The sequence below is a fragment of the Cupressus sempervirens genome, chromosome 9 (assembly GCF_028749045.1).
Source record: "Cupressus sempervirens isolate cs-2001-9-10 chromosome 9, ASM2874904v1, whole genome shotgun sequence".
In the NCBI taxonomy this organism is placed as follows: Eukaryota; Viridiplantae; Streptophyta; class Pinopsida; order Cupressales; family Cupressaceae; genus Cupressus; species Cupressus sempervirens.
Window position 1 is genome coordinate 303357447 of NC_143126.1, and position 14603 is coordinate 303372049.

A 14603-nucleotide genomic window follows, 5' to 3' on the forward strand; every position below is an offset into this window, starting at 1 on the left:
TTAAATTCATTGACATAGTAAGCCTTTTTTCTACCTATTTGATTTGTCCACATGACAGTTCAAATTTTTTCTAATACCCACTTTTTTATCTCTGTGTTTGTTTTCGGACACTCTTGATCATCAATGTTCCATTTGTTGAGCCATTTATTATTTTGTTTCCTCCATGTTTTCTTTCGATGGTCTAGTTTCTCTGCAACCACTAACTTAGGCCGGTGGTATGCATCCATCTTTTCTACTTTTTTTAGATAGCTGAGCAAGCGAATAACTGGATAGGCTTCTACCGAGAACATGCTTGCTTTAGCTAGAAGAATATCATAGGGTAGCGTTGGTTTGACTTTGAGATTGGCGGTGATGAAATGTTTTTGAATTCTTTCTATATGTCACCATTTATGGTTTGATGTGTTGCTCCCCCATATTTTGCTATCATAAAGGACAACTAGAATCACCAAAAGCCCAAATAGGATTTTTTGAGTCTTCCAGTCCCACAACTCTACTTTCCTGCACCAGTTCTGAAGGAGGAAGACACCTTCCATCCCCCTTGTGTCCTTTTTGATCTGCAAGATTCCCAACCTAGTTGATAATGGAAGTCAACCCCTAAATACTTGTATTCTTTCACGATTTCTAATATGTTACCCTTAAATATGAATGCATGTTGTTTTTGTCTATTCTTCAAGGAGAAGATCACAATTTTGGTCTTAGATGTGTTGACTTTGTGAAAGGTCTTTAGTTTACTCAAATGCTCTCTCAAACCTCTAGCAGTCTTAGCGATGAGGATGAGGTCATCCGCATAAAGAAGCAGTCTAATCACATAACCATCAAGTTGGATACCTTCCCTCTTGGCCTTGTTTATCCATTCCTCCAACTTGTTTATATAAAGTCCAAACAGGGTAGGGGAGAGTAGGCATCCCTGTTTGACCCCAATGTTACTCCTGAAGCACTCTGACATGCCCTCTTTAGTTTTGATTTTCGCTTTAACCTGTTCATGCAAGTTGTAAATAACAACCCTCTATTCATTTGACACTTCCAGTTCTTCCATTCTACTCCATTGTTTATCTCTAGGGACAATATCGAAGGCTTTCTTAAAGTCGACAAAGCAACAAAAAGCTTTGTCACCTTGTTTCTCCCATACCTTCTTTATGAGGTATCTCAAGGTAACGTAGTGATCTATGGTGGAGTGTTTTGGTTTGAATTTCGCCTGCCCCTTCGCTTTTTTTCCCTCTTTTTCTGCCCAACTGCTGATTCTACGCTCTAGCATACTCCCAAAGAGTTTACCTAAAAGACAACTCACCATGATGGTGCGGTAATTGGAGGGATTGTTGACGTTCCCGCTCTTGTGAAGTGGAATAACTATGTTGGTAATCCAATCTATGGGAAAGCAGCCTTGGGAGACTTTGTTGAAAATGTTTTGGATGCATGGTGCCAATAAATCTACCCCCCATTTTAAGAATTTTGCTTGCAGCCCATCAATATCTTGGGCTTTGCCACTTGCCAACCTCTTTATCCCTATGTTGACGTTTTTTATTGGGAATAAGTCAATTGAGCTGTTGATTATGGGGGGGGGGGGGGGTGTCTCTCCTTCAAGTCTCTCATACAACAATTTTGTGTATTCCAACCATTGAGAATCTGTAATTTTGTTTTCAACGTGTTTTCTCTCCGGAATCCTTTAGGATTAAGTTTCCCTAACTTAATTAGCTCCTTTCTTCGGTTTGTCACATACTCATCTTTTTTTTATTTGATCGGTTGTTTTTACTCCCTTACTGTTGCTTTGTTTTCCTTTCTCCCTTTAAGACCTCTTTTTGCAGCCTTACATTATTCATCATACCAAGATTAGATGAGAACATGTTTGAGATGTTTTTCCTTGCAAACTTGATTGTGCTTAGACCGCTGATGCATTCAAACTATCCACTTTCGGATCAAACATATTTGTTCAAGATTAAAACACAAGTGCTTCACATTCACATATGTTTATAGACTGTCTTAAGATAGATCCATAGAACTTGACAGGTCATACCAAAAGCATCTTTTAATTATAAATTTAATTGACATCCTTCATGAGAGGAAATTGTGTTTTAAATGTAAGCAATATGAATAGCTATGGATCAAACTAAAGAAGTTTGCAGACTTAGCTTTGATGTAGAAATCTTATAAATTTACTAACATTGACGATGTTGGGAGTGTAACAAGGATTTGGGTATGGATGATGTAGATTCCTAGAAAGAAGCTTTAGATGAGGAGATAAAAAATCTTTTTAAAAATAGTAAAAGCATTTTAGTACTCTTGCCTAATGGGTGTAAATCTATTGGATGTAAATGAAAAGGGTTATTCCAAGTTGGGGGAATTAATCACAATAAATCTATTTGTTTTCTTGATTGCTTACAATAGTGTATAATCTTGAATTTGGATAGATGGATGTGAAGGTAGATTTAATATCATCAATGGATGATTACAATAAAAAGAAATGATTTGCAAGTTCTAATTATATGGTCTAGAACAATAGCCTAAAACATGGCTCAATTTTATCATTGCATTCTCATTATTGCACAACATATTTTATTTAGCTAGTAGAGAAAGGGACCTATTCCAAAAATTTCTCAACATTGACATCAAAGCAAAACTAGACTAAAAGAAGAGGGGTAGGCCTACCTTAATGTTTGGTAGCTTTAGTTGGATAAACTCATGAGAAAAAATTGAAGTTGTGTTTGTGTTTTAAATAATTAATTGTTATATTAATTAAATAAAATGAATACATATGTTCCTTGAAGGGGCATGTTTCTCCATGTATCATCCACAATATATATATATATATATATATATATATATATATATATATATATAGAGAGAGAGAGAGAGAGAGAGAGAGAGAGAGAGAGAGATCACGACCATTGGAACATACATATGAACTTCTAAAAATTAACATGGTATTAGAGCCAAAGTTGAAAATGTAAGAAGCATTTAGCATCTCATAGTCTCTTTCATCACCATGCTTTGTCCAAAGGCTTTCTTTATTATTTTTCAAGCCTTACAAGCTTGAATGTAATTCTTGAAATTAATGAAGTTTTCCGAGTTGTATATGTCAACAATGAGAGTTTCAATGAGCATCCATTGACCATACACTTGACAATATTGAGTAATCTTCAACAACCTCTTTAATACAAAGTGGATAATTCATGCCAAGGAAAGAATGAACAAGACTTGAGAAAGGTGATTATAATAAAATGCATATGTATTTGGTGGGAGAACCAACCAAAGACAATACCGAGGAAAATCGACAAGGTGACATATAAGGATAGCAGATGTGGACTCCAACGTGGAAGGGGAGTTAAATTAAAAGCATTGAATGAGAATAAGTGGTTATCGCTATGTAGGTAACAAAGAGTTGGAGATTGTTTCATCCACACATATGGAAGAATGATGCAGGAGCATCTTTGGTGTAAGGGATCTTGCATAAAACAAAAATATTTTTGCTTTGTCATTTTCAATAAGGGTTATTTCAGTACAAAGTTATCATTTATGAAAACTTACTATTTTTAGTAAGTGGGTCGTACGATCTCAGAACGTTCTAATTTTATAGGTGGAAATTCATCTTAGCCATATCATCCTACTAGTAGAGTTGCATTGTGATACCATATGTATTGCAGAAGTTATTGAGGTTTTTGGATACAAGGTCTAGAACAAGGTCATGCTTAGGCCGACTAGCGCTTGCGCAAGCCAGGCACTGTAGTTCAGGAATCAACAATTTCAAAAAATACTATGGTTGAAAATTATACATATGGTTTGAATGTTATAGCCTCCGAAAGTTAGAGTACCTAAAAAACATAATTAGGGTCGACCTTATGTAACAAATTAGGAAATTATTGTTAATTGGACTTTGTCGGCCTCAAGGGCTAGGCTTCAATGTTTAGAACCTTCTTGGGCAGTAAAAAATTGTCTATATAAGGAAAAATCGTAGTGATGTTTAGGCAGTTATGGGTAGTAGTTTGTGGTTATGCATTTAAGAATATTGTAAAGAAATTGCCCAAGTGAGTTTGCATATTGTATTTCAAAACTCTATAATTTCGCATTTAGGATGATAATAAGAAAAGACCATATTTTTTCTCGCAAATTGTTGTTTTGATTAAGTAAAAATAGGGTTTGAAAGGACCCAAAATCTTTTACAAAGAACCAATCAAGTGTTATAACACAAGATAAACAATAAAATCCTAGGAGAAGTTGTGCATCAACACCAAAAAACAAAACATGCCAGATCAGAAGGCCATAAAACAACATGTAGAATAAAAAGACAACAGAGAGACATCAATAGGATGACTATAAAGTCTTCAACAAGTCAGCTTCTTGATCAACTAAATATTCATGTTCACAATAGAGTTTCCTAGCTCATCGATCTCTTTATCATCAATAACCTCTATTTTCTTCGAGAAAACCCTTGTGCGTTTGCTTGGACCTTGATCATCTTTCATCTCCTTTGTACCCTAATTTCTCCCCTACTCCATCTTATCCAGTAAATTCTTGATATTCACCGCAACAACTTTCAATATGGAACAACTCCGATTAGCAAGATTTTCCAAAACATTCTCTATGCCCTCAACTTTGTTCTCCAAAATGTCCATCTTCTTCTGCATGTCCTTCACCACTTGATCAATAGCTCTATTTTTAGCTTCAAGGGGTGGGACTCTCTTCATCAAATTCTCAACTTCTTTAGCATTCCTAATCACCTTTGAGAGCCTATCCTAATGTTGGCCTAAAGTCATCTCACCCCTATTTGTTTTGTTGAGATGCTCAAACTCCCTTCTTATATCCTGCCTTTGCTCCTTCATAAAATTAATGTCTTTGGGGTTTCCTAAGACTCTCTTCATATACCCTTGGTCATCCTGGCCATTGCTCTGATTCATATTTTCCTCATCCAGATCCACATTATCTTTCCCTACATCAACATCCTTAGTATTTTTATCCTCAACCTTCCCTTGAAGCATAATCTTCTTACCTTTTAGATATTTCTCAATTTTATGGATCAAGGGTTCATCATTCGAGGGGATGTTCATGCATCTTTCATTTTTCTTCAGATTATTTTTAGTTTTAATTTTGCTACTAGTTTTACCATTATTCTTCTTCAGTCTCCTCACTAGTCCCAATCTCTGTCTTGTAATCCCCTTCATTTCTTTTCCTTCTCTTAGATGTCGAGCCCCCAAGGGTAGGATTCTTTCTCTTGTTTGCCGCTAGCTCTGCTTCTTCCTCTTCTATTTCCTCTTCATAGACCTCATTTGAATCACTCCCCTTAGTTTCACATTCCATTTTCGTTTTTCTTATATGGGGTCTGTCCACTTTTTTCTAACTTAAGAAAATTCATAATCAACACCATCAAACCCTCATGACAAGCGTGATGCCCATCTGAGTCATTCTGAAGGATTAAAATGGTATTATCTAGAGATTGGCAAAGGTAAAAGGGGAAGTTAATCCTAACCCTATGTCTAAAGTGATTAGCCAACATGAAGTGGTGACCATAAATCTTAGTAAAACGACCATCTAGGGTAGTATACTCAATCATAACACACATAATAAACCTCCAATGTCTAGAAATAGAATGAGGGCTAAAGTAAGAATTACCAATTTTGACCAACCTATTTCTCTCCTTGGTCGACTTCGCAAACTCATCAACAACTCTGTTAAACATCTTCCTATCTTTGTAGAAGTTAATCCCTTCCATGTCCAGGCTAGTGGCTTCGATAATGATATCCTCTGTGACTTCCATTCTCTGATTTCCAACTAAAATGTTGTTGTTCTTCCAAGTTTTGATAAACTGCTTGGTAATAAACATGTTACTTTCCTTAGTTTCTCCACAAATCCCGTAAACTTGCCCTGCTCCAAAATGTCCCATATCTTCAGTTTTTGCTTCCATTCCTTGCAATTCCTTGGTTCACACCTATTTCTCCTACCTCCCATTTTACTAGTTCTCTAGAAATTGCTATTCCTACTAGCGAGCTCGAGCAAGTTAAAATTCTCTACTTCGAAGTCACAATGGGTTTTTCTCTTTTGCAAGAACACCCACAATTTGTGTGGTAATAAATGGGTAGTCGTGTCATACACAATCATGATCCGCAAACCCCCTCTCCAACACATCTTATAATTACTCCTAATTACCGTTGCCATCATTATTAAAACATTTTTGTTTGCTTCCAATTCTGTCATACTCCATCATAGATAACCTGTCAATTGGGATGTCATTGCCATTATTCCAAGTCATCTTCATGTGACTTTTACAAACCACGCTTGTTGCCCAGTCAACCACTTGATAGTTTCTTTGAAATTATGAGTAATAACACATTTCGCAAAGGAATTGATTAAATTTATGGCTTTGCATATAATGTTATGAATAGTCCATGAGGGGGTAGTAACCTTGTTAAGACAATTAATGATATTTAGAGAATATCCTTCTAGCCAAATTTTCTCCATATTCATACTCTTAGTATATAAAAGTCCATAAAGAGCTGCACTAGCTTTTGCTATGTGATTGGTCTACTTTCCAATAGGGACTTCCATTGCTCCAATACTATACCCATTTTCATTTTTGATAATAATACCACACCTTGCAATCCCTAGGTCGCCCTTTGAGGCCCTATCAAAATTAACCTTATACCATCCCTTGGGTGGGCAATCCCATGTAGCCAAGCTTCTAAGACTTTTCTCACTTTGAGGGTAACTAGCCCCTTCCACTTTCCAATTCTTAATTACTTTGGCTTCCCACTCATCATGAGGCTCTTGGACTTTCCCACTTAGCCTAATATTCTCTGTCACCATACTCTTGATCTTATGAAAGATTTGATTAGCATTTGACTCCTTACCCTAGAAAATCCTATCATTCCTTTCGTTCCAAACACCCCAACATAAATAAGGTAGAATGTAATTCCATAAGTTTTTGACCAATGCATTCCATGAGGGAGACTTCCAAGCTAATAACAAATCTTGGATACTGTAAGGGAGAATCCAGTCCATATCCAGAAGTCTAAAAATCCTTTCCCATAAGATTCCAATGTAGGAACAATGAATGGTCAAGTGATTAACCGACTCTTCCTCTCCCTTGTAAAGATAACATCTACTAACAAGACAAAGACCTATCTTCTTTAAATTGCCAGTAGTGAGAATTTTGTCTTGCAATAAAATCCAAGAGAAGATTTTAACTTTAGGTGTCAGACCTTTGAATTGGGCTTTAGCCCAACAAGGTTCATGAAAATCTTCAAAGGTATTACCATATAGAGAAGAGACGAAAAACATTCCATTATGGTTAAACTTCTAAATTAGAGAGTCCTCATTAACTCATCCACTCTAGTAAGATCCACCCATTTATCTCCTTCCCAATAGTCAACAATAGATGTCCCAAAAGTAGTCTTGCATTGCATAATATAATCATTCCACTGTTGACCAGAACCCAGAGCATGACCAAGAATCCATATAGCATCCCAAAATTGAATCATCCTACCATTGCCAACCTTCCATCTCACCCCTTTATTAATAGTCTACTTATTTTTCTGAACCTGCTTCCAAATAGTTGAACCCCCTTTTTTAATGGGCTTACAAACCTCGTCCCAAGCAATCAATGCCATTGTTTTCATCTTTTCCATACCAGTCCATAAGAAGTTTCTCTAAATTCTTTCAATAGCCAAATCATATTTTCTGGGTATCTTAAAAACACTCAAAGCATACAAGGGGATGCTTTGAATAATATATTTTAGCACAATTATCCTACCAGCCTAGCTAAGGAGGGATCATTTCCATCCAACTAACTTTTTATGTATCTTATCAATCAGAGAACTCCAAAAAGACTCAGGAGGGTCTAGGTAAAGAGGTAAACCACGATACGACCCCAGAAAGCTTCCCACCTCGCATCACATAATTCTTTGGATTTTGACTTGTCTTTTCACATTAACATTTATGAAATAAATAGAGCTTTTATTCCAATTTATAATTTGTCATGTGGCCTAGCCATAATTGAAGCTTCGCCCATCACAATCGAGTCATTGCAAATTGTTGGTGTGAACACATTTATTCCTTTGATGAAGGTCTTAACCCGACAAACTCCCCCTTTTGAACCATTTTCTCCACAAATCTTCCCAAACATTCAACCATTAAAACAAACAAGATAGGAGATAAAGGGTCCCCTTGTCTTAAACCCCAGGATGCATGAAAAAAAAGAGTCAGAGTCCCATTAACCAAAATAGAAAAAGTGGTAGAGGAGACCAACATATGAACCATATCCAAGAATCTATTCTTGAATCCAAAGGCTTCCAATCCACACCTCAAAAAATCCCAATCTACCCTGTCATAAGCCTTAGACAAATCCAGCTTCAATAAGAACCCTTCTTTGTTTGATTTGGTAAGGGAGTGACTATTTGCATGAACTGATATAATAGAATCTAGAATTTGCTTACCTAGAAAAAGCCCATTCTGTTGTCTTGAAATCAGAGAAGGTAATAAAGTCAAAATCCTAAGAGTGAGGAATTTGGAAATGATATTATAAAAAGAATTACATAAACTGATGGGTCTAAATTAATCCATAATATCTGCCCCCGACTCTTTGGGTATTGGGGCTAGAAAAGTACCGTTCAGTTTTTTAAGAAGTTTTCTATATCCAAAGAACTCTTTAGCCCCTTTGATAACGTTCTCTTGTATGATGTGCCAATAATTTTGAAAAAATAGAAAGGGGAAACCATGTGGGCCAAGTGCCTTGTCTCCATCAAAGGAGAAAACAACCTTTGTTATTTCCTCTTTAGAAGGAATAGCAATGAGGTATTTGTTTTGATCTTTTGTAATGTTCTTAGGAATACAATACATGAACTCCTATTTTTCTTTATCAAGATGAGGTTCTCTCCACAAAAGACCATTGAAAAATCTCATAGCTTCTCTTTTAATAGCCTCATCATCCTTAGTGATAGCATCATTCACTTTTAATCTAGAAATTTTGTTAACCATTTTGTGCTCCAAAGTGATCATATAGAAATACTTTGTGTTCTTGTCCCCTTTTTTAATAAAGCCTTTCCTTCTCGCAAATTGTTGTTATTTCTTGTTTTTGTTACATATTTATGGTATTAAGGGGAGCATCCTTCATCAAAGAAATTGGGTAAGAACGAAGTTATTGGCTCATTTAAGGGAGAAACACACACCAAAAAAGTGTATATGGATATTATGAATAACAGTTGCCCATTGATTGATAAAAGATAGTCATTATTAATGGTTCAAGAACATTGTAATAGTAATATAGGTTATAATGCAAATATCCCTATAGAAATAAGAAATGGGTGTTAAAAGGCTAGAATTTATTTGGATAGTGTAACAAGGCAATATTAAAGAGAAATGATGAAAAACACTCATGAGCTTTGACCTATTGATTAAAATTGTTTGGGGTCTCGACACTAAAACTCGTGTGGAGTTGTAAGCATCAAAAGAAGAGAAAATATATAAAGAGTTGAATTAAAATAAGGAATAGTTCAATTTCTTAAGTTCTCAACATACATTGACAAATATTTTTATCATGATGGTAAAAAGGGAGCCTATGATATTATGATATTTATATAAAGAAGTTGAAATAAAGTGTGAGTAATCCAAGTGTCTCATGAAGAGGAGTCATTTCTAGAGATACTACCTCCTAAAGAATGTTAAGTGAGATAAGTATTATAATTTTATGATTATTCTCTTATTTTTTATTTTCTGTATGTACTATAAGAGCTACATGCCTTGATATTTTCCTTTGAGAATGTTCTTGTAGGAAAAGAAGGATTGATATCAAATTTAGAGGGAGTTTGACACTTCTTCAAAGGTAAAGGAGTTCAGAAGATTGATGTTCAAAAGGAGTCTGACACATCCATCTAAATGAGTGGATAGAGGATATGTTTTAGTTGATCTTCGAAGATCTTGATCATACAAGAATTGGAGGGAGCTTTGAGTTCATTTAAAGTTTTGGTATCATCATGATTTAATGGGCCTACACCCTATGTACTTCATGAGGAAGTAACGACTTCCAAATGATTATCACTTGTATTTGCAAAATTTATTGGAAGGTGATGATTTTACAATAACTTGTGTTCACTAGAGTAGGTTTTGAACTTCATTTGTAAATTCCCTATGTACTAGCCCAATTTTGATTCTCTGTGCAAGAATGGCTCCCCCATGACTTCCCACTGTGAGTTCTTCATGGATTTAGGGGAAATAGGAGTAGAGTTGGTGTACATAATGTACATAGTTTTTGGGACCTAGGAGAAATGGTTAAGCTATTCAAATGTGATGCCCTAGGCAAGTTTGTGATACTTGGTTAGGTGATTATAGCATTGGCAGAGAGTTTTTGGGGTTTGAAAGTGAAGAATAATTCAAACCAAGAGTTGAAGGAGGAGGGGTGATTAATTTCATCATATTCCAAAGGGGAAGGTTTCATAACAAGTTTCATTGAGGGAAAGATAAGGCCCTAGTTAGACATGTCATCCTTATTGTGAAACCCTTAATTATAGGCATAAAAATTACTTTTAGGTGTATAGATGGATTGGAGACCCGATATCCACAAAATCATTGAGGTTTTCCAAAAGGGTACTTGGATCTAAAGTTTTTTTCCATCTTGTTTAGAGAAAATAAGAGTTAAAGCCTTAAAACCTAAGTAGGAGGGTTAATTCAATTAGGCCTAATTGGTACATCTTGGGTAGTTTTTCAAGAATCAGTAGAAAACCCTAATGGTTTTGAGTTAAAAATATTTGATGATGTACAATACCTCTTAAGGGAACCCCTCACTCCTTATAGGGGTAGGAATGGTGAAGAAAGATAAAAAATGGCAAATTTGGAGAGTGGCTAGAATAGGCTTTGTTGAGTCCAAGAATCATTCCCATTAGTGTATCTAGGTAGGAAGTAGTTAGGGGATATAGAAGAGATCCTCTAGGGATTAGGGTATCAAAGGGAACTCTAATAGGCTAAGAGAAAGCCTAATAAAGTCCTTGAAACTAAGGATCTAAGGACAAAGCAAGCTAGCTACCTTGTCTTACATTAGAGTGGTATCAGAGCCCAATTGACTTGGGTTGGTGGGCAGATGTTTTATCCTATAGAGTTAATTGGGGAATCAAATATGGTGACCAATGTAGAATTGGCCAGAGAGATGGGTGAGGAAAAAGAGAGGAATAGAATCCAGATTGAAGAAGCTCTAGAAGTAATGAAGACCAAATTGGAAGAAGTTGTTGAGGCAACAAAGAAGAAAGACCAAGAAGTGGAAATTAGAAATAAGGGTAAAGAAAATATGGATAAGGAAGACCTTTTTCCTAAACTAGACCCTCCCATAAGCGAAGAGCCCTTCCTAAAAGCTATCAAGAAATTAGGTGGAAAATCCCTAGAAGAAGCCCCTTTGTTTAGTGGGAAGATGGACCCTAAATTAGTAATGGAGTGGATTGAAGGGATGGAGAACCACTTTGAGTGTGAAGGTGTGAGTGAAGCACAAAGAGTCAAGGTAGCCAAATTTGGGCTAAGGGGATCATTCCTAACATGGTGGAAGTACCTCCAAGAAGAGAGGGAAAAGATGAGAAAAAAGCCCATTGCAAATTGGAAAGCCATGGTAACGAAAGTGAATGATAAATAGTTACCAAAATACTATGGGGTTCAACTACACAAGAAGAGGCAAATTTTGAAACAAAAGGATATGGATGTGGCAACTTACACTGAAGAGTTTCATAAATTGTGTTTAAGTTCAAGAGTACAAGAAGATGAGCCTATCAAAGTGACTAGGTATCTAGGAGGATTGAAATGGACCATATAAGAAGAGATCAATCTATGGACTCCCACAATAGTCCATAAATGCTTCCAACTTTCTTTGAAAGTGGAAGAGAAGAATAAGAAGAAGGAAGACTCAAAATTCAAAGGTAGAGGGAAGGGCAGAGATGGAAGAGGTCAAAGAAGATATGATGGAAGAGGATTAGATTCTAGGTCAGAAGGAGACAATAAGATTACTAACCAACAAGAAGCGAGTTCAAGAAGAGGAGAATTCAATAGGGGTAGAGGTTCTAACAATAGTTGGAGAGGAAGAAGCAGTAACCAAGGAAGAGGGTCCTACTTTTCCACCATGAAGTGCTACCATTGCAATCAACTAGGACACCCTGCTTATAGGTCCTTTAAGAAAGGCTCAACTTCCCAAGGAAGCGCAAAATGAGTCAACTATGTGCAAGAGGAATCTAGTAGCAACAAAAAAAACTCTGAGGTACCCCTAGAATTAGAGGAATGGGAGAACCTAATGATAAGGAGAACATTGATCAAAGATCTTATTAAAGAATAACCAAGTTAGAGAAGAGCATTCTTTAGTATCGTATGAAATATCATGGGAAAGGTGTCTAGAGTCATCATTGACTTAGGCTCAACTGACAACATAATTAGTGAAGAGGCAATCAAGAAGATGAAGTTAAAAATAATCTTGCATGACAACCTATGTAAGGTCATATGGCTCCATAAAGGAAAACATATTCTTGTTGGAGAACAAGCATGGGTAGAGTTCACAATAGGGAGATACAAGGACAGGGTGTTATGTGATATTCTCCCCATGGATGCATGCCACCTTCTACTTGGAAGATAATGGAAATTTGATAATTAAGCCATACATGATGGGACCAAAATTGCCTACTCATTCAAGAAGGATGGGTTGAGTTCTTGAAGACCCTAGAGGATGGAGGTGGAGTTGGGTTTGCATTGGTTTTGAAACCTAAAGATGAAGTTGCTTCCAAGAAAACAAAGATACCAAGTGAAGTGCAAGACTTGCTTAAGGAGTACAAAGCTATTAATAGTGACGGACAACCTACCACCCTGCCTCCTATGAGGCTTGTTAGTCACCAAATAGACTTTATCACAAGAGCTACCTTATGTAATAAAGTTTACTATAAGATGACCCCTCAAAAAAAAAAAGGAAATTTCCAAACAAATCCAAGAGCTCCTAGACCAAGGCCTAATTATGAAAAACATTAGCCCATGTATAGTCCTTACTATTTTAGCATTCAAGAAAGAAGAAACTTTGAGACTTTGTACTGACTCTAGAGCCATAAATAGGATCACCATTAGGTATAGGTTCCCAATACCTAGAGTTGAAGACCTAATGGATTTCTTAGGAGAAGAAAAATATTTCACCAAGATAGACCTAAAACGTGGCTACCATAAAATCAAAATAAATGAAGGTGGTGAATGGAAAACAACCTTCAAAACTACTTAAGGTTTGTATCAATATGGATTGTTATGCCATCTAGTCTATCCAATGCTCCATCTACTTTTATGAGGATGATGAATGAGTTATTGGAAGATTACATTGGTAAGTTTGGTGTTGTCTATTTAGGTGACATCTTAATTTTTAGAAAAACTAAAGAGGAGCATATCAAGAATTTGCAAATTATTTTCAAGAAACTACATGATGAAAAGCTAATGATAAACTTGGAGAAGTGTAATTTCATGAAATAGGAGCTAGTTTATTTTGGCTTTGTTTTGTCTTAAGGTAACCTCAAAATGGATCAAGAGAAGGTATATGCCATTTTAAGTTGGCCTACTCCTAAGACTGCATCAGATGTGAGAAGCTTCCATGATTTGGCACCATATTATAGGAAGTTTATTAGACATTTCAGGGGCATATGTGCTCTTATGTTTGATACAATCAAGGGGGTCATGAAGGAAAAATTTCATTGGACTCCACAAGCTGATCATGGGTTTGAGACACTCAAAAGGAAGATAGCATAACTACCCACACTAGTACTTCCTATCTTTGAAAAAACTTTTCCAAGTGGAATGTGATGCTAGTAATGTAGCTATTGGGGTTGTTCTAAGCCAAGAAGGAAGGTCAGTGGCTTTTCATAGTGAGAAGTTCAATGATGCAAAGAAGAAGTAATCCTCTTATGACTTGGAGTTGTATGGTCTAGTCCAAGCTCTAAGAAAATGGAGAGACTACTTGCTTCCAAAGGAATATGTTGTGTATTCAGACAACCAAGCTCTCAGTTTCCTTAATTATCAAGAAAAACTCAACAACAAACATATGAAGTGGGTAGAGTATGTAAAAGCCTACACATTTACCATGAGATATAAGAAGGGGGTGTAGAATAAGGTAGGTGATGCATTAAGTAGGAGATTCATCACACTCCAAGAGATCCAACTACAAAGCATAGGCATTGAAATCTTCGAAGACTTATATGTTGATGATGAAGATTTTGCTCAAATCTACAAGATATGCAAGGAGTTCAAAAGCAAATTTCATGGTGTTTATTCAAATTATAAATTGCAAAATAATCTATTATTTAAGGGAAGTCAACTTTGTGTCACTAGAGGGTCAATGGGGGAAAATTTTATCCAAGAGAAACATAATGGGGCACTTAGTGGTCATTTTGGAGTCAATAAGACTCAAGACTTTGTCACTAGGTTCTATTTTTGGCCTAGGATGACTAGAGGTATTATACAATATGTTGAGGGTTGCATAGTATTCCAAAAAGACAAGGGAATATCCTCAAATTTTGGTTTTTACCAACCACTTCCAATCCCTAGTAGGCCATGGAAGTGTGTACGTATGGATTTTTTAATTGGTCTACCAAGGACAAGGCATGGATACGATAGCATTTATGTGATTGTGG